Below are 23,341 nucleotides of genomic sequence, written 5' to 3'. Positions count from 1 at the left end.
ATTTTCTTGAGTGTAGTTAGCCTAATTGGGTTGAAGTTTTCCTTATAGTGTCCTTTGTTGGGTTGGGTTGGTAAAAAGATATTGTTTTAATATAGTTTTGTCATGGGATATCTTGGTATCTCAATCTATGGTGATGATTGAGAATTTTGTTCGGTATAATAGTTTGAACTGACATCTGTTGTCACTCTTTTTTTTGAAGATTTATTTATTTATTATATTTGAGTATACTGTAGCTGTCTTCAGACACTCCAGAAGAGGGCGTCAGATATCTTTACAGATTGTTGTGAGCCACCATGTGGTTGCTGGGAATTGAACTCAGGACCTTTGGAAGAGCAGTCACTGCTCTTACCTGCTGAGCCATCTCTCCAGCCCCCATCTGTTGTCTGTTAGGGTCAGAAATATATCTATCCAGGATGTTCTGGCTTTGCATTGGTGCAATATCAAACCTCTTGGGTTTGCTTTAGCTCCAGGAGGCAGGGGATTCGGGCATGGGCATCTCACCTGCTTGTCTTGGGTGTCAGAAGGATTTCTGAGATGCAGGATAAGTTGTAGTCCAGGGAATGGAATGCAGGTCCAGGATTACAAGTAAAGGTGTGTACTGGAAGACAGAGAACCTTGAATAAAAAATGTATCACTAGATTTTTTTCTTTATAGAAATTCATTGTAAAAAATATCACTTTCTTTTTAAAGATTTATTCATTTATTTTATGTATGTGAGTACACTGTAGCTGTACAGATGGTCATGGGCCTTCATGTGTTTGTTGGGAATTGGACTTCAGGACATCTGCTCACTCTGGCCCACCCTGCTCTCTCTGGTAGGCCCTACTCGCTCTGATCAACTATGCTTGCTCAGTCCCTGCTTGCTCCAAAGATTTATTATTATATAGAAGTAAACTGTACTTTTGAGGGCATCAGATCGAATTACAGGTGGTTGTGAGCTACCATATGGTTGCTGGGAATTGAACTCAGGACTTTTGGAAGAACAGTCAGTGCTCTTACCCATTGAGCCATCTCAGCCAAATATATCACTTTCTAAGTCAGAAAAAAATGACTTGGATAGATATAATAAAAATGATAGGAAAATGAACTTAAAACATCACATAACTAATATGCTGCTCTAATAATTATCACAAAAGAGCAATTTTTAAGTGATTGTGGCCAAGTTTCAGTTGAAAGTCCCAAAATATGTATCACTGGATTCTTTTTTTTTTTTTTAAGATTTATTTATTTATTATATGTAAGTACACTGTAGCTGTCTTCAGACACTCCAGAAGAGGGAGTCAGATCTTGTTACAGATGGTTGTGAGCCACCATGTGGTTGCTGGGATTTGAACTCTGGACCTTCGGAAGAGCAGTCGGGTGCGCTTACCCACTGAGCCATCTCACCAGCCCCGTATCACTGGATTCTTTAAGGTAAAGCTTGAACTTAAACTACAAGAGTACAAATGTTCGATTATTTCCTGCCATCTACTACTTTTGAGTATATTTGCTTCCTTTTATTCTGTAACATCCAGATATACTGTTAAGCTGCTAGACTATGCTCTCTCCAATTTGTTTATGGAGGCACTCAGAGCTATGAGGTTTCCTCTTAGTACTGCTTTCTTTGTGTCAAATAAGTTTTGGTATGTTGTGCCTTCATTGTTAAATTCTAAAAAGTCTTTAATTTCTTTCTTTATTTCTTCCCTGTCTAAGATATCATTGAGGAGAGAGTTGTTCATCTTCTAGGTATATGGCGGCTTGTTTTTGTTTTTGTTGTTGTTGTTATTGAAAACCAGACTTAGTTCATGTAGATCTGATAGGATGGATGGGAATAACTCAATGTTCTTGTATCTGTTGAGACTTGTTTTGTGTCTGAGTTTTGGAGAAGGTATCATGAGGTGCTGAGAAGAAGGTATATTATTTTGTTTTAGGATGAAATGTTCTGTAGATACCTGTTAAATTCATTTGGTTCATAACTTTTCTTAGTTTCACTGTGCCTTTCTTTAGTTTCTGTTTCCATGATCTGCCTATTGGTGAGAGTAAAGTTTTGAAGCTCGCACTATTATTGTGAGAGGCTCAATGTTTGCTTTGAGATTTAGTAACACTTCTTTTTACAAATGTGGGTTCCCTTGCATTTGGGGTATAGATGTCCAGAATTGAGAGTTTGTTTTTGTGGATCTTTCTTTTGATAAGTATGTAGTGTCCTTCCCCATCTTTTTTGATAACTTTTGATTGAAAGCCTTTAGTGTTGGATATTAGAATATTACTCAAGTTTGTTTCTTGGGAACATTTGCTTAGAAAAATATTTTTGAAATCTTTACTTTGAAGTAGTGTCTGACTTTGTCACTGAGGCGTGGTTCCTCTATGCTGCAACATGCTGGGTCCTGTTTATTAGACTGTGTCTTTTTGGTGGGGAATTGAATTCACAGATGGTGAGAGATTTAAGGAACAATGATTTTTGCTTTGTGTTATTTTTGTTCTTAGAGGTAGAATTATGTTTGCATGGTTCACTTCCTTTGGGTTTGTTGTGATATTAATTTCTTTCTTTCTTTTTTTTTTCTTTTTTTTTCAGTGTAGTTTCCTTTTTTGTCTTGGAATTTTCCATCTACTATCCTCTGTATGTCTGAATTAGTGTAAAGATATTGTTTAAATTTGGTTTTGCCATGGAATATCTTTGATGTGATGGAAGGAATTTCTCTTTTTGTCTAATTTATTTGGTGTTCTGTAAGCTTCTTGTTTATGGGCATCTCTGTTTTTTTAGGTTAGTAAAGTTTTCTTCTATAATTTTGTTGACAATGTTTACTGGCCCCTTGAGTTGAGAATCTCTGCACGCTTCTATATGTATTATTCTTAAATTTGGCCTTTTCATTGTATTCTGGGTATCTTGAATGGTTTGAGTTAGAAGCTTTTCAGTCTGTATTTTCTTTCACTGTTATGTCAATATCTTCTATGGTATCTTTTCTCTTCTATCTCTTGCATTCTGTTGGTTTGCATGTATGACTACTGTTCTCTTTCCTAGGTTTTCCATCAACAAAATGGTCTCCCTTTGTATTTTCTTTAATGTTTTTATTTCCCTTTTTAGAACTTGGTTAATTTTTTTTCAATTCCTTTACCTGTTTGTCTTTTCCTGCATTTCTTTAACAGATTTATGTGTTACTTCTTTAAGAGCTTCTTCTTTTTTTTAACCCGTGTTCTTCAAGGGAGTTATTTGTGTCCTTCTTAAAGTCCTCTATCTTCTTCATGAGATGGGATTTTAGATATGAATCTTGCTTTTCAGGTGTGTTGGGGTCTCCAGGGCTTGCTGTGGTGGGAGAACTTGGTTCTGACTTTGGCAAGTATCATTGTCTTCTGTTGCTTATGTTCTTGTGCTTGCCTTTTGCCATCTGGTTATCTCTGGTGTTAAGTGTCCTTGCTATCTGTGACTGGGTTTGTCCCTCCTGTGAGACTGTGGTCATGTGATCCTGGTTGTCTCAGAACTCCTGGAGATCAAGGTGCCTTTGGGTGTGGGCAATGTGGGTAGAGAGCAAGAGCCCAGTTTCTACTCCCCTGTGTAGGTTCAAACCATAAGGAAGAATACAGATTTCTGTATGTCAACATGTTTTCTATTTTTGTTTTTACTTTCACTGAAAGTAACAAAAGTGGGCACTTTCTTAAACAAACAAACAAAAGCCTGAATATAAGCCATTTTACATTTAAACCATCTCTAATCTCAAGTGTATTTGGACAAATAAACTGACCCTTGTATTGCTTGAAGAAAAATTATGTTAGACTAAAATAAGAAAGATAATCTTGATAAAGTGAGTTATTTCTTTAATGAAAATTTTCAATGGCTTTCTATATTTTATTCTTTACATTTTGTTGGCAAAATGTGTATCAATATTCAGTATCTGCAATAAGAGAATTCAATGTTAAGGTAAGCACTACCTTAGAAATAACAGTAATAAACTAAAAAAAATAATAATGTATTTAGTTTCTTTTTTTTAAAACAGAAACAACTTGTCTAGTACATGTCAGAGTGATCAGGAGTCACCTTTCCTAAAATAATATTTAGTGGCTAACCATTTTTTCAGTGTTACATGTACTGTTTAGATTTCAATTGCAAGCATATAGACTGCTCAGTTTCAAATATCTAACTCAATATTACTTATCTAAGGTCAACATTAAAAAGAAGAGTATCATTGAAAAAGAATGAGGAAAAAGGTGATATGAAAGTTTAAACTGGGGCTGGTGAGATGACTCAGTGGGTAAGAGCACCCGACTGCTCTTCCGAAGGTCCAGAGTTCAAGTCCCAGCAACCACATGGTGGCTCACAACCATCCACAACGAGATCTGGCGCCCTCTTCTGGAGTGTCTGAAGACAGCTACAGTGTGCTTATATATAATAAATAAATCTTTAAAAAAAAAAGTTTAAACTATATAATCTCTTTCAATGTCACAGTATCTCTGAGGTTATGAGCCACAGTTCTGTGCAACCTTCAGACTAAAGAGCAATCTGCTGAAACTTCAGTTCGAGTCATACTGTCCTTTAAATAAATTCAAGAAACAAATATTAAACTTCAGCTAAGTTGCTCATCATAATAATAACGAATCTATTCACAGTATTTTGAGACATTGGTGGAATTTAATTTTTCTTATCTTATGTTTACATGTTGTAGATACTAAAATAGAATTAATGTGCACATGATATCACTGTTTATGAACAATAAATTTCAACCTTTGAGAAGTCACAAGATAATCATTTACCAAAGACAAAGTGAAAGGCAAGGTGCTCATCTCTCAGGAACATAATTATTAAGAAATATTCTAGGTTTGGATCTACAACTATTTAATATACTTTCTTCAAACCCCAAAGCATATATTTATGTTCATAGAATATGCCACACTCTTAGGTAGGATTGTCTTAACAATGGTTGATGAGCATTCGTAAATTTTATATTATATGGAATTTTATTTTGATATTTGATACCTTATGTTGTTTTCTAGCCATGATACTGACATTTTAACAATTTAGGGTCATTCAGTGTTTGAGCAAGTTTTTACATGTTCTCATTTCAAATAGTAATTTAAGAAATAGTTGCAAATTAATGGATGCTTGGGGCTGAGGGAGGAAAATGAATAAATAAGAAGCCAATTAAGAAAATGATGGAATACACTTCTAACACCCAGTTATACATTTCTATGACTGGTACTTGTGTTAATTAAACATGGTTGATCTTCCAAACATAAATGTACATACATCAGATCACAACTTGTCAGACTCAAGATGAAGACCATGTCATCTCCCATACAATCATATTTTCTTTTTTTTTTTCCTGAACTGAGACAGAGTATGTACCTTCTAGAAAGATTATATCCTAAAACTTAATTAGAGAGACTCCTCTGGAGCTGAGTCAACAGATTTATGTACATTTTTTTCTCTGAAGTTTATATGTATTATGAAAATATATAGTAATTTTACATATACATATAGTACTCAATGAAAATTAAGCTACTTAGTTAGCTTAAAAAAATCTAACTCTTGCAAAGGCAATGAATAATACACTACATCATATTGAGTTATATGTTTACTGAAAGGATGAATACACACAACTTGGCCACAGTGGAAATTGTTAGGAAATTTTCTTAAACGCGAGAATGTAATATATTGTATGCACAAAAATAAGCATATATGGGAACACTATATTTTTAAAATTAGATGCTAGAATCAATAATATGTTTTTATTAATTAGTATATGATGAAATGTCTTTTATCTGTGATACAGGATGAATTAAAGCAATCCTATACACTTATATCATAAACTGGTGTGAAGTCGTCTTCTATTCTTCAACATTTCCAGAGCCTGTTTTACATCCTTATTCTTCAGGCTGTAAACAGAAGGGAAAACTTTAAAAATCCAGGGTGTAGAACACTGAGGTCATTTTACCTTGATCTAGAGAGTAGGAAGAATTTGGCCAGAATTTGCTGAAAATTTGTGACTGCATTAGGTTGGTAGGCACAGGTAGAGAAAGCTTTGAACCTCCCCCTTTTTGCAGAGCAAACATTCAAGATTGATGATATGATGTAACATTAAGAGACAAAAGTCCAGAAATGGTATTTAATTCAATAAATAAAAAAATTCTGAATATTGTTGAGTCATTGGTTCTGTACCTGAGCAAGATATTAATGGAAGAGGAGGAACATCACAAAAAATAAAGTGGTTGATGTCACAGAAACATAATCAGAGGCTAGAGTTGTATGTATCAATGTGTCTGCTTTTCCCACCTGGTAAACCCCAGCCATGAAGAGGAAGCACAGCCTGCTGGACATGTTCACTGTGTTGAGAACGGGGTTGTTGATGGGCTGCTACCTATCATAGGCCATCACTACCACCAATACATACTCAGAATCTGCAAAGGCACAAAGGGTGAAGAACTACAGTGCACAGCCAACTGTGGGAATTTATTTCTCTTCAGAAAAAAAATCTACTAGCATCTTGGGTTCAATTACTGTGGAATACACGAGGTCACAGAAAGCAAGGTGGCTAAGCAAAAAGAATGTGGGTATTTGGAGGTGAAAGTCCACCACTACACTCTATCGACCCAAGGAAACTGGACAGACAGAAGGGTACAAGTGAGGGTGCTTGAGTATCAATTGGAAGGAGGAATAGGATGGTAATAGAGGGAAGATGGTGGGGGGAATTGGGTGAGAGAGGGTATCATGAGAGGAGTGGGTGGTGTCAGGGTTGGTAGTTTGGAGAGGCAGGGGTTTGCTGAGGTGGCCACAAGTAGGTGTGGAAATATGCAACCCACAGGTGAGTCTCCATGATGATACAGAGACATGGAATAGGGGAGGCATCCAAGAATCAATGGGTATGTCCTTAGCTGTGACTCAGCATTGGGAATATGGAGACTGGGGAGGCTGCTTCCTGTGGCCAGACATGAACTCCAGTGGAGCAAACAGGTTCACCAAATAACCCACAAAACTTGTGACCCAAAACTTGTCTTCTTTTCAAGAAAAGCGGGATTTGGGATGGAGCAGAGACCTACAAAATGGCCAAGCAATAACCTTCACAACTTGAGATCCATTCCATGGGCAAGAACCAATCCCTGACACTATTAATGATACTCTGTTATGCTTGCATATAGGAGTCTGGCATTACTGTTCTCTCAACCTACCAAATGACTCAGACAAAGGCATACAAACATGGCCAAACAGTGGATGGAATTTGGGGACACTTATTGAAGAATAGAGAAATGATTGTAACCTCTAAGGGGATAAGAACTCCTCAGGAAGACCAACACAAGTATTGAAACTAGAATCTTGAGGGCTCTCAGAGGCTTAACTATCAACCAAAGAACATACATGTGTTGGACATAGGTCTCCCTGAACATATGTAACAGATTAGCAGCTTGGTCTTCATGTGAGCCCCAAAGAAGTGGAGTGGGGCAATCTCAAAAGCTGTTGCATGTATTGTAGATATGTTCGACCTGGGCTGACTGGTTTGGGCAGCCTTACTGGGAGATAAAACTTCTTGCTTCACAGAATGGAATTCCAACAGACTCAGAGAAGAAGGGAGGTATGGGGGGAAACATTGTTAAATGGGGTTGACCTGGAAGAGGCAATATGTGTGTGTGTATATGTGTGTGTGTATGTATGTATATATATATATATATATATATATATATATATATATACATACATACACTGTACTGAGGCAGATAAAGTTTGCACAAACAATTGGCCTCTTTGTCTCTGTATCTCCTTTCATGTGTATTTTGTTCCCTATTCGAAGGAAGAATTAAGTATCCTACATGTTGGTCTTCCTTCTTCTTGATTTTCTTGTGTTTTGCAAATTGTATCGTGGGTATTCTAAATTTCTGGACTAATAGCCACTTATCAGTGAGTACATATTGTGTGAGTTCTTTTGTGATTGGGTTACCTCACTCAGGATGATAACCTCCAGATCCATCCATTTGCCTAGGATATTTCATAAATTCATTCTTTTTAACAGCTGAGTAGTACTCCATTGTGTAAATGTACCACATTTTCTGTGTCCACTCCTCTGTTGAGGGGCATCTGGGTTCTTTCCAGTTTCTGGCTATTATAAATAAGGCTGCTATGAATATAGTGGAGCATGTGTCCTTCTTACCAGTGGAACATTTTCTGGATATATGCCCAGGAGAGGTGTTGCGGGATCCTCCAGTAGTACTATGTCCAATTTTAAGAGGAACTGCCAGACTGATATCCAGAGTGGTTGTACAAGTTTGCAATCTCACCAACAAAGGAAGAGTGTTCCTTTTTCTCCACATCCTCGCCAGCATCTGCTGTCACCTGAAATTTTGATCTTAGCCATTCTGACTGGTGTGAGGTGGAATCTCAAGGTTGTTTGATTTGCATTTCCCTGATGATTAAGGATGTTGAACATGTTTTCAGGTGGTTCTCAGTCATTTTGTATTCCTCAGGTGAGAATTCTTCAATTAGCTCTGAGCCCCATTTTTTAATGGGGTTATTTGATTTTCTGGAGTCCACCTTCTTGGGCTCTTTATATATATTTGATATTAGTCCCCTATGTGATTTAGGATAGGTAAACATCCTTTCCCAATCTGTTGGTGGCCTTTTTGACTTACTGACAGTGTCATTTGCCTTGCAGAAGCTTGGCAATTTTATGAGGTCCCATTTGTCTATTCTCGATCTTACAGCACAACCCATTGCTGTTCTATTCAGGAATTTTTCCCCTGTACCCATATCTTTGAGGCTTTTCCCTACTTTCTCCTCTATAAGTTTCAGTGTCTCTGGTTTTATGTGGAGTTCCATATTCCACTTAGATTTGACCTTAGTACAAGGAGATAGAAATGGATCAATTAGCATTCTTCTACATGATAACCACCAGTTGTGAGAGCACCATTTGTTGAAAATGCTGTCTTTTTTCCACTGGATGGTTTTAGCTCCCTTGTCGAAGATCAAGTGACCACAGGTGTGTGGGTTTATCTCTGGGTCTTAAATTCTATTCCATTGGTCTACTTGTCTGTCACTATACCACCATGCAGTTTTTATCACAATTGCTCTGTAGTACAGCTTATCTCAGGCATGGTGATTCCACCAGAGGTTCTTTTATCCTTGAGAAGAGTTTTTGCTATCCTAGGTTTTTTGTTATTCCAGATGAATCTACCGATTGCCCTGTCTAATTCGTTGAAGAATTGAGTTGGAATTTTGATGGGGATTGCATTGAATCTGTTGATTGCTTTTGGCAAGATAGCCATTTTACTATATAGATCCTGCTAATCCATGAGCATGGGAGATCTTTCCATCTTCTGAGATCTTCTTTAATTTCTTTCTTCAGAGATTTGAAATTCTTATCAAACAGATCTTTAACTTCCTTAGTTAGAGTCATGCTAAGGTATTTTATATTATTTGTGACTATTGAGAAGGATGTTGTTTCCCTAATTGCTTTCTCAGCCTGTTTATCCTTTGTGTACAGAAAGGCCATTGACTTGTTTTAGTTAATTTTATATCCAGCTACTTCATTGAAGCTGTTTATCAGGCTTAGGAGTTCTCTGGTGGAATTTTTAGGGTCACTTATATATACTATCATATCATCTGCAAAGAGTGATATTTTGACTTCTTCTTTTCCAATTTTTATCTCCTTGGACTCCTTTTGTTGTCTAATTGCTCTGGCTAGGATTTCAAGTACAATGTTGCATAGGTAGGGAGAGAGTGGACAACCTTGTTTAGTCCCTGATTTTAGTGGGATTTCTTCCAGCTTCTTAACATTTACTTTGATGTTGGCCACTGGTTTGCTGTAGATTGCTTTTATCATGGTTAGGTATGGACCTTGAATTCCTGATCTTTCCAAGACTTTTATCATGAATGGGTGTTAGATTTGGTCAAATGCTTTCTCAGCATCTAACGAGATGATCATGTGGTTTTTGTCTTTGAGTTTGTTTATATACTGGATTACATTGATGGATTTCCATATATTGAACCATCCTTGCATCCCTGGGATGAAACCTACTTGGTCAGGATGGATGATTGTTTTGATGTGTTCTTGGATTCGGTTAGCGAGAACTTTATTTAGGATTTTTGCATCGATATTCATAAGGGAAATTGGTCAGAAGTTCTCTATCTTTGTTGGGTCTTTTTGTGGTTTACTTATCAGAGTAATTGTGGCTTCATAGAATGAGTTGGGCAGAGTACCTTCTGCTTCTATTTTGTGGAATAGTTTGTGAAGAACTAGGATTAGATCTTCTATGAAGTTCTGATAGAACTCTGCACTAAAACCATCTGGTCCTGGACATTTTTTGGTTGGGAGCCTATTAAAGACTGCTTCTATTTCTTTAGGGGATACAGGACTGCTTAGATCATTAACCTGATCTTAATTTAACTTTGGTACCTGGTATCTGTCTAGAAACATGTCCATTTCATCCAAGTTCTCCAGTTTTGTTGAGTATAGCCTTTTGTAGAATGATCTGATGGTGTTTTGGATTTCTTCAGGATATGTTTTTATGTCTCACTTTTCATTTCTGATTTTGTTAATTAGGATGCTTTCCCCTGTGCCTTCTAGTGAGTATGGCTAAGGGTTTATCTATCTTGTTGATTTTCTCGAAGAACCAGCTCCTCATTTGATTGATTCTTTGAATAGTTCTTCTTGTTTCACTTGGTTGATTTCGCCCCTGAGTTTGATTATTTCGTGCAGTCCACTCCTCTTGGGTGAATTTGTTTCCTTTTGTTCTAGAGGTTTTAGGTGTGTTGTCAAGCTGCTAATGTGTTCTCTCTCTAGTTTCTTTTTGGAGGCACTGAGAGCTATGAGTTTTCCTCTTAGAAATGCTTTCATTGTGTTCCATAAGTTTGGGTATGCTGTGGCTTCATTTTCATTTAACTCTAAAAAGTCCTTAATTTTTATCTTTATTCCTTCCTTGACCAAGAGTGTTGTTCAGTTTCAAAGTGTGTGTTGGTTTTCTATTATTTATTTTGTTATTGAAGATCAGCCTTAGTCCAAAATGATCTGATAGGATGCATGGGACAATTTCAATATTTTTGTATCTGTTGAGGCTTGTTTTGTGACCAATCATGTGGTCAATTTTGGAGAAGGTACCATGAGGTGCTGAGAGGAAGGTATGCCATTTTGTTTTAGGATAAAATGTTCTGTAGATATCTGTTAGATCTATTTGTTTAATAACTTCTGTTAGTTTCACTGTGTCCTTGTTTTTGTTTTTGTTTAGTTTTTGTTTCGATGATCTGTCCATTGGTGAAAATGTTGTGTTGAAGTCTCCCACTATTATTGTGTGAGTTGCAATGTTTGCTTTGAGCTTTACTAAAGTTTCTTTAATGAATGTGGCTGCCCTTGTATTTGGAGCATAGATATTCAGAATTGAGAGTTCCTCTTGGAAGATTTTACATTTGATGAGAATGAAATGTCCCTCCTTGTCTTTTTTGATGACTTTGGATTGGAAGTCGATTTTATTAGATATTTGAATGGCTATTCCAGCTTGTTTCTTCAGACCATTTGCTTAGAAAATTGTTTTCTAGCCTTTCATTCTGAGGTAGTGTCTGTCTTTTTCTCTGAGATGGGTTTCCTGTAAGCAGAAAAATGTTGGGTCTTGATTGCGTAGCCAGTCTGTTAGTCTATGTCTTTTTATTGGGGGGTTGAATACATTGATATTAAGCGATATTAAAGAAACGTAATTGTTGCTTCCTCTTATTTTTGTTGTTAAATTTGGCATTCTGTTCTTGTGGCTGTATTCTTTTAGGATAGTTGAAGGATTACTTTCTTCTTTTTTTCTAGGACGTGGCTTCTGTCCTTGTATTTTTTCTTTTTTTTTCTGTTATTATCCTTTGAAGGACTGGAATTGTGTAAAGATAATGTGTGAATTTGTTTCTGTCCTGTAATACTTTGTTTTCTCCATCTACAGTAATTGAAAGTTTGGTTGGGTATAGTAGCCTGGGCTGGCATTTTTGTTCTCTTAGTGTCTGTGTAACATCTGTCCAGGATCTTCTAGCTTTCATAGTCTCTGATGAAAAATCTGGTGTAATTTTGGTAGGCCTGCCTTTATATATTACTTGACCCTTTTCCCTTACTGCTTTTAATATTCTATCTTTATTTAGGGCATTTGCTGTTCTGATTATAATGTGTAGGGAGGAATTTCTTTTCTGGTCCAGTCTATTTGGAGTTCTTTAGGCTTCTTGTATGTTCATGGACATCTCTTTCTTTAGGTTTGGGAAGTTTTCTTCTATAATTTTGTTGTAGATATTTGCTGGCCCTTTGAGTTGAAAATTTTCATTCTCATCTACTCCTATTATCAGTAGGTTTGGTCTTCTCATTGTGTCCTGGATTTTCTGGATGTTTTGATTTAGAATCTTTTTTGCATTTCATATTTTCTTTGATTGTTTTGCCGATGTTCTCTATGGAATCTTCTACACCTGAGATTCTTTCTTCCATCTCTTGTATTCTGTTGCTGATGCTTGCATCTATGTTTCCAGATTTCTTTCCTAGGGTTTCTTTCTCTAGCATTGCCTCACTTGGGGTTTTCTTTATTGTGTCTACTTCCCTTTTTAGATCTAGTATGGTTTTGTTCATTTCTATCATCTGTTTGGATGTGTTTTCCTGTTTTTCTTTAAGGACTTCTACCAGTTTGGTTGTGTTTTCCTGTTTTTCTATAAGGACTTGCAACTCTTTAGCAGTGTTCTCCTGTATTTCTTTATGTGAGTTATTAAAGACCTTCTTGATGTCTTCTACCATCATCATGATATATGCCTTTAAATCCAGGTCTATGTTTTCAGGTGTGTTGGGGTGCCCTGGACTGGCTGAAAATGGAGTACTGGGTTCTGATGATTGTAAGTGGTGTTGGTTTTTGTTAGTAAGATTAATTTTTTTTTGAATTCACAGTAGAAAAGTAACCATCTTTAATTCTACACTTGTGATGGTTTATCTTGTCAGCTTTATGGGTTCTGGGATCAACAAAGAGGGGACACACCTCAGGGAAGGTCTGTCTTTTCCAGGAAGAGTTAACTGAGAAGACTCTTCCCTAGGGAGGATAGAACTTTCTAAGGGGTGGCCCACCTATAGAAAGCCCGGAGTGGGGTCTAGCTTGCCTGACTGCCTTCCATTCTAGCTGGTATATGCATCTGTTCTGTTGACTGTGCTGCCTCTGCTGCCATCACCATCCTCTGAGGCTTCAGACTCCAGCTTCTACCTTTCCAATATGGACTGAGTACCAGCAGCTCTCCAGGAAGCTTCCAGGACTTTAGTCCCAGATTAGGAGAACTCTGAGATGTTTTTAGCCTCTGTGGCATGCAACCACTGTTAGACTAGCCAGCCCGTGTGTGTGTGCATGTGTATTAGTATATTATATATTCTATTAGTTCAGTTGCAACACGCAGATAGCCACTGATAGACTAGCCAGTGTGTGTGTGTGTGTGTGTGTGTGTGTGTGTGTGTGTGTGTGTGTGCTATATTTAATCAGCTCAGTTACTCTAGAATGATCTTGCCTAAAACACTTTTCCTTCACAGAGGTTGCTAAAGTCTCTGTCCTTGGCATCACTAGCTGGCTGCCTGCAGACAGATTGCATTAGTGAATAGTAAATTACATCTATGCAGAAGTTTCTGGCTGTTGGCATAAATGGATCCAACACTGAGTGGTGGATACAGTAGGTTTCTTATTTTGCCTCCCTGCAGGGAGGATGCTCCTGGTTGGCACAGACCTTGTGCAGCATGACCCTGCACTACCTTTTTTTTTTTTTTCTTGTCCTCTTTTACTTTTACTTTTTAAATTATTATTTTTTTTAGAACTAATTAATATTTTAATTAGGTATTTTCCTCATTTACATTTCCAATGCTATCCAAAAAGTCCCCAGTACACTCCCCCACCCACTCCCCTACCCACCCACTCCCACTTTTTGGCCCTGGCATTCCCCTGTACTGAGGCATATAAAGTTTGCAATTCCAATGGGACTCTCTTTCCAGTGATGGCCAACTAGGCCATCTTTTGATACATATGCAGCTAGAGTCAAGAGCTCTGGGATACTGGTTATTTCATAATGTTGTTCCACCTATAGGGTTGCAGATCCCTTTAGCTCCTTGGGTACTTATAGCTCCTCCATTGGGGGCCGAGTGATCCATCCAATAGCAGACTGTGAGCATCCACTTCTGTGTTTGCTAGGCCCTGGCATTGTCTGACAAGAGGCAGCTATATCTGGGTCCTTTCAGCAAAAGCTTGCTAGTGTATGCAATGGTGTCAGTGTTTGGAAGCTGATTATGGGATTGATCCCTGGATATGGCAGTCTTTAGATGGTCCATCCTTTCGTCTCAGCTCCAAACTGTGTCTCTGTAACTCTTTCCATGGGTATTTTGTTTCCAATTCTAAGAAGGGGCATAGTGTCCACACTTTGGTCTTCGTTCTTCTGGAGTTTCATGCGTTTAACAGATTGAATCTTATATCTTGGGTATCCTAAGTTTTTGAGCTAATATCCACTTATCAGTGAGTACATATTGTGTGAGTTCCTTTGTTATTGAGTTATCTCACTCAGGAGGATGCCCTCCAGGTCCATCCATTTGGCTAGGAATTTCATAAATTCATTCTTTTTAACAGGTGAGTAGTACTCCATTGTGTAAATATACCAAATTTTCTGTATCCATTCCTCTGTTGAGGGGCATCTGGGTTCTTTCCAGCTTCTGGCTATTATAAATAAGGCTGCTAAGAACATAGTGGAGCATGTGTCCTTCTTACCAGTTGGAACACAGACTGGATATATGCCCAGGAGAGGTATTATTGGATCCTCTGGTAGTATTATGTCCAATTTTCTGAGAAACCTCCAAATTGATTTCCAGAGTGGTTGTACAAGTTTGCAATCCCACCAACAATGAAGGAATGTTCCTCTTTCTCCACATCATTGCCAGCATCTGCTGTCACCTGAATTTTTGATCTTAACCATTCTTTCTGGTGTGAGATGGAATCTCAGGGTTGTTTTGAGTTGCATTTCCCTGATGATTAAGGATGTTGAACATTTTTTCAGGTGCTTCTCTGCCATTCAATATTCCTTAGGTAACAATTCTTTGTTCAGTTCTGAGCCCCCTTTTTTAATGGGGTTATTTGATTTTCTGGAGTCCACTTTTTTGAGTTCTGTATATATATTTGAAAATTAGTCTCCTATCTGATTTAGGAGAGGTAAAGATTTTTTTCCAATCTGTTGGTGGTCTTTTTGTCTTATTGACAGTGTCTTTTGCCTTTCAGAAGCTTTGCAACTTATGAGGTCCCATTTATTGATTCTCGATCTTAAACCACAAGCCATTGTTGTTCTATTAAGGAATTTTTCCCCTGTACCCATATCTTTGAGGCTTTTCCGTACTTACTCCTCTATAAGTGTCAGTGTCTCTGGTTATATGTGGAGTTCCTTAATCCACTTAGATTTGACCTTAGTACATGGAGATAGGAATGGATCAATTCGCATTCTTCTACATGAATGCAAGAACTTTATTGAGGATTTTTGAATCGATATTCATAAGGGAAATTGGTCTGAAGTTCTCTATCTTTGTTGGGTCTTTTTGTGGTTTACTTATCAGAGTAATTGTGGCTTCATAGAATGAGTTGGGTAGAGTACGTTCTGTTTCTATTTTGTGGAAAAGTTTGTGAAGAACTGGGATTAGATCTTCTTTGAAGGTCTGATAGAACTTTGCACTAAACCCATCTGGTCCTGGGCTGTTTTTGGTTAGGAGAGTATTAATGACTGCTTCTATTTCTTTAGGAAATATGGGACTGTTTAGATCATTTACCTGATCTTGATTTAACTTTGGTATCTGGTATCTGTCTAGAAATTTGTCCATTTCATCCAGGTTCTCCAGTTTTGTTGAGTATAGCCTTTTGTAGAAGGATCTGATGGTGTTTTGTATTTCTTCAGAATCTGTTGTTATGTCTCCCTTTTCATTTCTGATTTTGTTAATTAGGATGCTTTCCCCTGTGCCTTCTAGTGAGTCTGGCTAAAGGTTTATCTATCTTGTTGATTTTCTCAAAGAATGAGCTCCTAGATCTGTTGATTCTTTGAATAGTTCTTTTTGTTTCCACTTGGTTTATTTCACCACTGAGTTTGATTATTTCCTGCAGTCTACTCCTATTGGGTGAATTTGCTTCCTTTTGTTGTAGAGGTTTTAGGTTTGTTGTCAAGCTGCTAATGTGCGCTCTCTGTAGTTTCTTTTTGGAGGCACTGAGAGCTCTGAGTTTTCCTCCTAGAAATGCTCTCATTGTGTCCCATAAGTTTGGGTATGTTGTGGCTTCATTTTCATTAAACTCCAAAAAGTCCTTAATTTCTTTCTTTACTCCTTCCGACCCAAGGTATCATTGAGAAGAGTGACGTTTTGTTTCCACATGTGTGTTGGCTTTCTATTATTTATTTTGTTATTGAAGATCAACCTTAGTCCATGGTGATCTGATAGGATGCATGGAACAATTTCAATATTTTTATATATGTTGAGGCTTATTTTGTGACCCATTATGTGGTCAGTTTTGGAGAAGGAACCGTGAGGTGCTGAGAAGAACGTATATCCTTTTGTTTTAGGATAAAATATTCTGTAGATATCTGTCAGATCCATTTGTTTCATAACCTCTGTTAGTTTCACTGTGTCTCTGTTTAGTTTCTGTTTCCATGATCTGTCCATTGGTGAAAGTGGTGTGTTGAAGTCTCCCACTATTATTGTGTGAGGTGCAATGTGTGCTTTGAGCTTTACTAAAGTATCTTTAATGAATGTGGCTGCCCTTGTATTTGGAGCATAGTTATTCAGAATTGAGAGTTCCTCTTGGTGGATTTTACCTTTGAAGAGTATGGAGTGCCCTTCCTTGTCTTTTTTGATGACTTTGGGTTGGAAGTCGTTTTTATTAGATATTAGAATGGCTATTCCAGCTTGTTTCTTCCTACCATTTGCTTGGAAAATTGTTTTACATCCTTTTATTCTCACCTAGTGTCTATCTATTTCTCTGAGATGAGTTTCCTGTAAGCAGCAAAATGTTCGGTCCTGTTTGTGTAACCAGTCTGTTAGTCTATGTCTTTTTATTGGGGAATTGAGTCCATTGATATTAAGAGATATTAAGGAAAAGAAATTGTTGCTTACTTTTATTCTTGTTTGAGAGTTGGCATTCTCTTCTTGTGGCTGTCTTATTTTAGGTTTGTTGAGGGATTACCTTCTTGCTTTTTCAAGGCCCGATTTCCGTCCTTGTATAGGTTTTTTTCTGTTATTATCCTTTGAAGGGCTGGATTCATGGAAAGATAATTGGTGAATTTGGTTTTGTCGTGCAATACTTTTGTTTCTCCGTCTATGGTAATTGAGAGTTTGGCTGGGTATAGTAGCCTGGGCTGGAATTTGTGTTCTCTTAGTTTCTGTATAACATCTGTCCTGGCCCTTCTGGCTTTCATAGTCTCTGGTGAAAAATCTCGTGTAATTCTGTTATGCTTGCCTTTATATGTTACTTGACCTTTTTCCCTTACTGCTTTTAGTATTCTATCTTTATTTAGTGCATTTGTTGTTCTGATTATTATGTGTCGGGAGGAATTTATTTTCTGGTCCTGTCTATTTGGAGTTCTGTAGGCTTCTTGTATGTTCATGGGCATCTCTTTCTTTATGCTTGGGAAGTTTTCTTCTATAATTTTGTTGAAGATATTTGCCGGTCCTTTGAGTTGAAAATCTTCATTCTCATCTACTCCTATTATCTGTAGGTTTGGTCTTCTCATTGTGTCCTGGATTTTCTGGATGTTTTGAGTTAGGATCTTTTTGGATTTTGCATTTTCTTTGATTGTTGTGCTGATGTTCTCTATGGAATCTTCTGCACCTGAGATTCTCTCTTCCATCTCTTGTTTTCTGTTGCTGATGCTCGCATCTATGGTTCCAGATTTCTTTCCTAGGTTTCTATCTCCAGCATTGCCTCACTTTGGGTATTCTTTATTGTGTCTACTTCCCTTTTTAGGTCTTGGATGGTTTTATTCAATTCCATCACCTGTTTGGTCTGGTTTTCCTGCAATTCTTTAAGGGATATTTGTGCTTCCTCTTTAATGTCTTCTACCTGTTTAGCAGTGTTCTGTATTTCTTTAAGTGTGTTATTAAAGTCCTTCTTGATGTCCTCTACCATCATCATGAGATATGATTTTAGATCCGGGTCTTGCTTTTCCGGTGTGTTGGGGTGCCCTGGACTGGGCAAAGTGGGAGTACTGGCTTCTGATGATGGTGAGTGGTCTTGGTTTCTGTTAGTAAGATTATTATGTTTACTTTTTTCCATCTGGTAATCTCTGGAGTTAGTTGTTATAGTTGTCTCTGTTTAGGGATTGTTCTTCTGGTGATTCTGTTAGCCTCTATCAGCAGACCTGGGATACGGACTCTCCTCTCTGAGTTTCAGTGGTCAGAGCACTCTCTGCATGCAAGCTCTCCTCTTACAGGGAAGGTGCACAGATATCTGGTGTTTGACCTCCTCCTGGCCGAAGATAAACGCCTAAAACAGGACCTTTCCCAGAAGCTGTGTTGCTTTGATGGGTCACAGAAGCTGTCAGCTTGTGTGGTGCACACTCACCTGTGCAGACTATGTTCAGTGGAGTCCCAGAATCAAGATGGCTACTGCCAATCTAGAGACAAAAGCCTCCCGAGCCGGGTGGACACCTGTCCTCTGGCCAGGAAGGTGGCCAGATGTCTGGGGCCCGAAAAGGGTGCTGCCTCAGTAGCTCTGTGGCTCCCGCCTGTCCCAGAAGCTGTCAGCTTCTGTGGTGCACACTCTCACCTGTGCAGACTAAGTTCAGTGGATTCCCGGAACCAAGATGGCTCCCACCGATCCTGAGGCAAAGGGCTCTCGGGCAGGGCAGACACCTGTCCTCTGGCCTGGAGGGTGGCTGGATGTCTGGCGACCAAATAGGGTGCTGCCTCAGAGGCTCCGTGGCTCCTTCCTGTCCCAGGAGCTGTCAGCTTCTGTTGTGCATACTCTCACCTGTGCAGACTTCCTTTCTTTCCTAGGTTTCTATCTCCAGCATTGCCTCACTTTGGGTATTCTTTATTGTGTCTACTTCCCTTTTTAGGTCTTGGATGGTTTTATTCAATTCCATCACCTGTTTGGTCTGGTTTTCCTGCAATTCTTTAAGGGATATTTGTGCTTCCTCTTTAATGTCTTCTACCTGTTTAGCAGTGTTCTGTATTTCTTTAAGTGTGTTATTAAAGTTCAGTGGAGTCCTGGAACCAAGATGGCTTCCGCTGATCCTGAGGCAAAGGGCTCCTGGGCAGAGCGGAGACCTCTCCTCTAGCTGGGAGGGTGGCCGGATCACCTGAAGTCTTAAGATCCTGTGGCTGGTGTTGTGAGTAGCTTGCGGGTGTCAGCAGACTCTGTGCCCTAGCTACCCCAGTGCTGGTCGGACCGGAAGGGACTTGTGCCCCTACTCAGGCCAAGTTTTCTGCTTCCCTAACTAATGCAGTCTCAGACCCGTGCGATTGGATTGGAGCAGATGCTGTGTTCCACTCACCAGAAGTCTTAAGATCCCGTGGCAGGTGTTGTGGGTAGCTGGCTGGTGTCAGTGGATTCTGTGCCCTAGCTACCCTGTTGCTGGTCAGACCGAAAGGGTGTTAGTAAGATTCTTAAGTCTGCCTTTCACCATCTGCTAAAACTCTGGAGTCAGTTGTTATAGTTGTCTCTAGTTAGAGCTTGTTCCTTTTGTGATTCTATTATTCTCTACCAGCAGACTGGGGAGACTAGCTCTCTCCTGAGTTTCAGTGGTCAGAGCACGCTCTGCAGGCAGTCTCTCCTCTTTCAAGGAAGGTGCACAGATAATCTGGTGGTCAGACTTGCCTCCTGGCAGAAGATGAAGGCGCGAAACAGGACCTGTCCCAGAAGCTGTTAGCTTCTGTAGTCCACACTCTCACCTGTGCAGAGTAGTCTCAGTGGAGTCCGGGATCCAAGATGTCTCCCACAGATGCTCAGGCAAAGCCCTCCCGGGCTGGGCGGACACCTATCCTCTGGCTGAGAAGGTGCCTGGATGTCTGGAGCCTGAAAAGGGGGTTGCCTCAGAAGCTCTGTGGCTCCCAAAAGTCCCAGAAGCTGCTAGCTTCTATAGTCTACACTATCACCTGTGCAGAGTAGTCTCAATGGTGTCCGGGATCCAAGATGTCTCTCGCAGATGCTCAGGCAAAGCCCTTTGGGGCCAGGCAGACACCTCCTCTGTGCAGAGTAGTCTATGTGGAGTCTGGGATCCAAGATGTCTCCTGCAGATGCTCTAATATCTACTTATTAGTGAGTACATACCGTGCATGTCTGAGTTATCTCACTGAGGATGATATTTTCTGGTTCCACTTATTTGCCTGCAAAACTTAGGATTTCCTTGTCCTTAATAGCTGAGTAGTATTCCATTGTGTAAATGAACAACATTTTCTGTATCCATTTTTCTATTGTGGGACATCTAGGTTGTTTTGAAGTTCTGGCTATCACAAATAAGACCACTATGAACATAGTGGAAAAGGTGTCCCTGTGGCATGGTGAGGCATCTTTGGGGCATATTCCCAAAACAGTCCACAGAACTCAAAAAGGTGAACAAGCTGAAGTGCCTAAGTGAGGTAGCCACAGTCCCACTTGGGAGAGAGAAGAAATCAATCACAAGTCAGGAGGTAGAGAGGTACCTGAGAGGAAAGTATATGGGGAAAGTTGGGGGAGGGGGGAGAGGTGAACCTGATCTGGTATTCAGTGAGGGAAAGGCAGCACAAAAATGGAAACAGGAAACCTCAGGAGATTGGAGGTTGGGGAATGCACCAGAGACCTAGGAGGTGAGACTCTCAGGTCTCAAAGGGAGGGATCTTAGATGACATGCCCATCAGAAGGGAGAGTGAACTTATAGATACCACCTCCAGCAGGAAGACAGGACATCAAGTGAGGGATGGTGTTGCCATCACACAGTCACAACTGTGACCCATAATTGTTCCTGTCTGAAAGAATTACAGGGATGGAAATGGAGAGGAGCCTGAGGAAAAGAAGGTCCAGATACAGACCCAAAGTGGGATCCAGTACAAGAAGAGATCTCAAGAACTGACACTATTACTAAATCTATGGAGTGCTCACAGAAAGGGACCTATCATTACTGCACTCCAAAAGACCCAACAAGCATCTGAAGGAATCAGATGCAGATATTTTTCACCCAACCAATGGGCAGAAGCTGTTGTCCCTGTTTTTGAATTAGGGAAGGTTGAAAGAAGCAGAGGAGTGGGGTGATCCTGTGTAGCCTCCCCTCCCCCAACCTTAATGGTTCCACTGTTTACTCCGGGATGGAGCTTGCCACTCAATTGTTCTGTCACACCCACTGCTGGAACCTGCAGCTTTGCTGTTTGGAGCCATACACGTGGTCACCCTGCTACTGGACCCCAGGATTATTTGGCGGGAATTACCCCCACCTTCCCCCCTTCATAACTGCATGTTGGAAGAGTAAAATTGAGCTTTGATCAGAGTCCATTTTGACTTGGCTCCATTCTTTCTTCTGTCTGTCTAGTTCCTCTCTTTCAGCCTGAGCTGCCATCTCAGTTGTACAGCTCCTCGTGAACTGCTGGTCTGCCCGCAACAATCCTGTATGAGGACCAGTAGTCTCAATTAATCTGCACCTGGAGATCTCTCAAACACTGTACCACCCAATATGCAGCATGCACCAGCTGATATGAGGCCCCCAACACTCATATAGCAGAGAAGAGCCAGGTCTGTATTCATTCAGAGATGATGCATCTAACCCTCAGGAGGCTAGAGACCCCAAGGAATTTAGAGGTCAGGTGGGGTGGGCAATGGGGACATCCACGTGGAGAGAGGAGATTGGGGAGGAGGTGCAGGATGTGGAACAGTCGAGGGTGGATGGTGGGGGTGATAAAATATAGAGTTTAAAAACAAATTAATTAATTAAAAATAATTAATAGAAAAAAGGGAGAATTATTCAACATCCTTGGTCATGAGGGAAATGAAAATCAAAACAACCCTGAGATTCCACCTCACACCAGTCAGAATGGCTAAGATAAGAAACTCAGGTGACCTCAGATGCTGGCTAGGATACGGAGAAAGAGGAACACTCCTCCATTGCTGATCTGATTGTTAACTTGTACAACCACTCTGGAAATCAATCTGGAGGTTCCTCAGAATATTTGACATAGTACTTCCTGAGGACCCAGAGATACCACTCCTTGGCATATACTGTAAGACCCTGACCCTTGGTCAGTGGTACTTACTTCGAGATTCCCCTGAGTCAGATAAATGCAAAATCAAGAGTTTTATTTTCCTGGCACTTTGGGGTTAAAGTGCAATTAATCCCTCAAGGCAAGTTACTAAGAAGGCAACCAGGAATGGCTATTACAAGCAGTGTTTACATTTTCTATGGTCAGAGGTTACATCCACAATATTACTTTTCAAACTTATTGGCTAAGCATAGTTACCTTTAAATCTATTAGCTGGCAAGCATGACACACATTTGAACTCTACCTGGAACTTCCCAGAGAGTCAGGAAACCATCAGTCAGTACAGTCTGAGAATTTTTTACTCAAAAATGTTCCAGTGGATGGAGAATGGAACTTGACCTAGCCTTGATCCCATGTAGGAGGGGGAAGTTGTAATGCAGGTATGGGACTGGAAAACCCCTTAGGGTACCAAAACATCCAGTAGATGCTCCAACATGTAATAATGACACATGCAGCACTATGTTCATAGCAGCCTTATTTATAATAGCCAGAAGCTAGAAAGAACCTCAACAGGGAAATGGATACAAAAAATGTGGTACATTTAAACAATGGAATACTACATAGCTATTAAAAACAATGACTTCATGAAATTCACAGGCAAATGGATGGAACTAGAAAATATCATACCGTGTGAGGTAACCCAGTCACAAAAAAAACACACACTGTATAAACTCACTGATAAGTGGATATTAGCCCAAAAGTTCAGAATACCTAAGATACAATTCAAAGACCACATGACGCTCAAGAAGGAAGTGTCTTAAATAATTTTTTAATCTTATTTTTAATCTTATTTTTTCTTAGAAAGGGGAACAAAATACTCACAGGAGGAAATATGGAGACAAAGTGTGGTGCTGTGACTGACGGAAAGGCCATCCAGAGACTGCCTTACCTGGAGATCCATCCCATATACAATCACCAAACCCAACTGTCATTGCAGATGTGGGGAAGTGCTTGCTGATAGGAGCCTGATATGGCTATCTTCTGAAAGGCCCTGCCAGAGCCTGACAAATACAGAGGTGGATGTTCTCAGCCAATCATTGGAGTGAGTATGTGGTCTCTGATGGAGAAGTTGGAGAAGGAAGTGAAGGAGCTGAGGTGTTTTGCAGTCTCATGGAGGGAGCAATAGTGTCAACTGGCCAGACTCCCAGAGCTCCCTGGTTCTGGAACACCAACCA

At 39.6% G+C, this 23,341-nt stretch overlaps 1 pseudogene; it reads right to left on the bottom strand.

Annotated features, from left to right (window-relative positions):
• Positions 1–5,771: 5,771 nt before the first annotated feature.
• LOC147005875 (olfactory receptor 5W2-like) lies at positions 5,772–13,249 on the bottom strand (annotated as a pseudogene).
• Positions 13,250–23,341: the final 10,092 nt, after the last annotated feature.

The sequence above is a fragment of the Mus caroli genome, unplaced genomic scaffold (genome assembly GCF_978045245.1).
Source record: "Mus caroli unplaced genomic scaffold, Mus_caroli_1 scaffold_2, whole genome shotgun sequence".
In the NCBI taxonomy this organism is placed as follows: Eukaryota; Metazoa; Chordata; class Mammalia; order Rodentia; family Muridae; genus Mus; species Mus caroli.
This window is presented reverse-complemented; position numbering and strand designations above follow the sequence as displayed.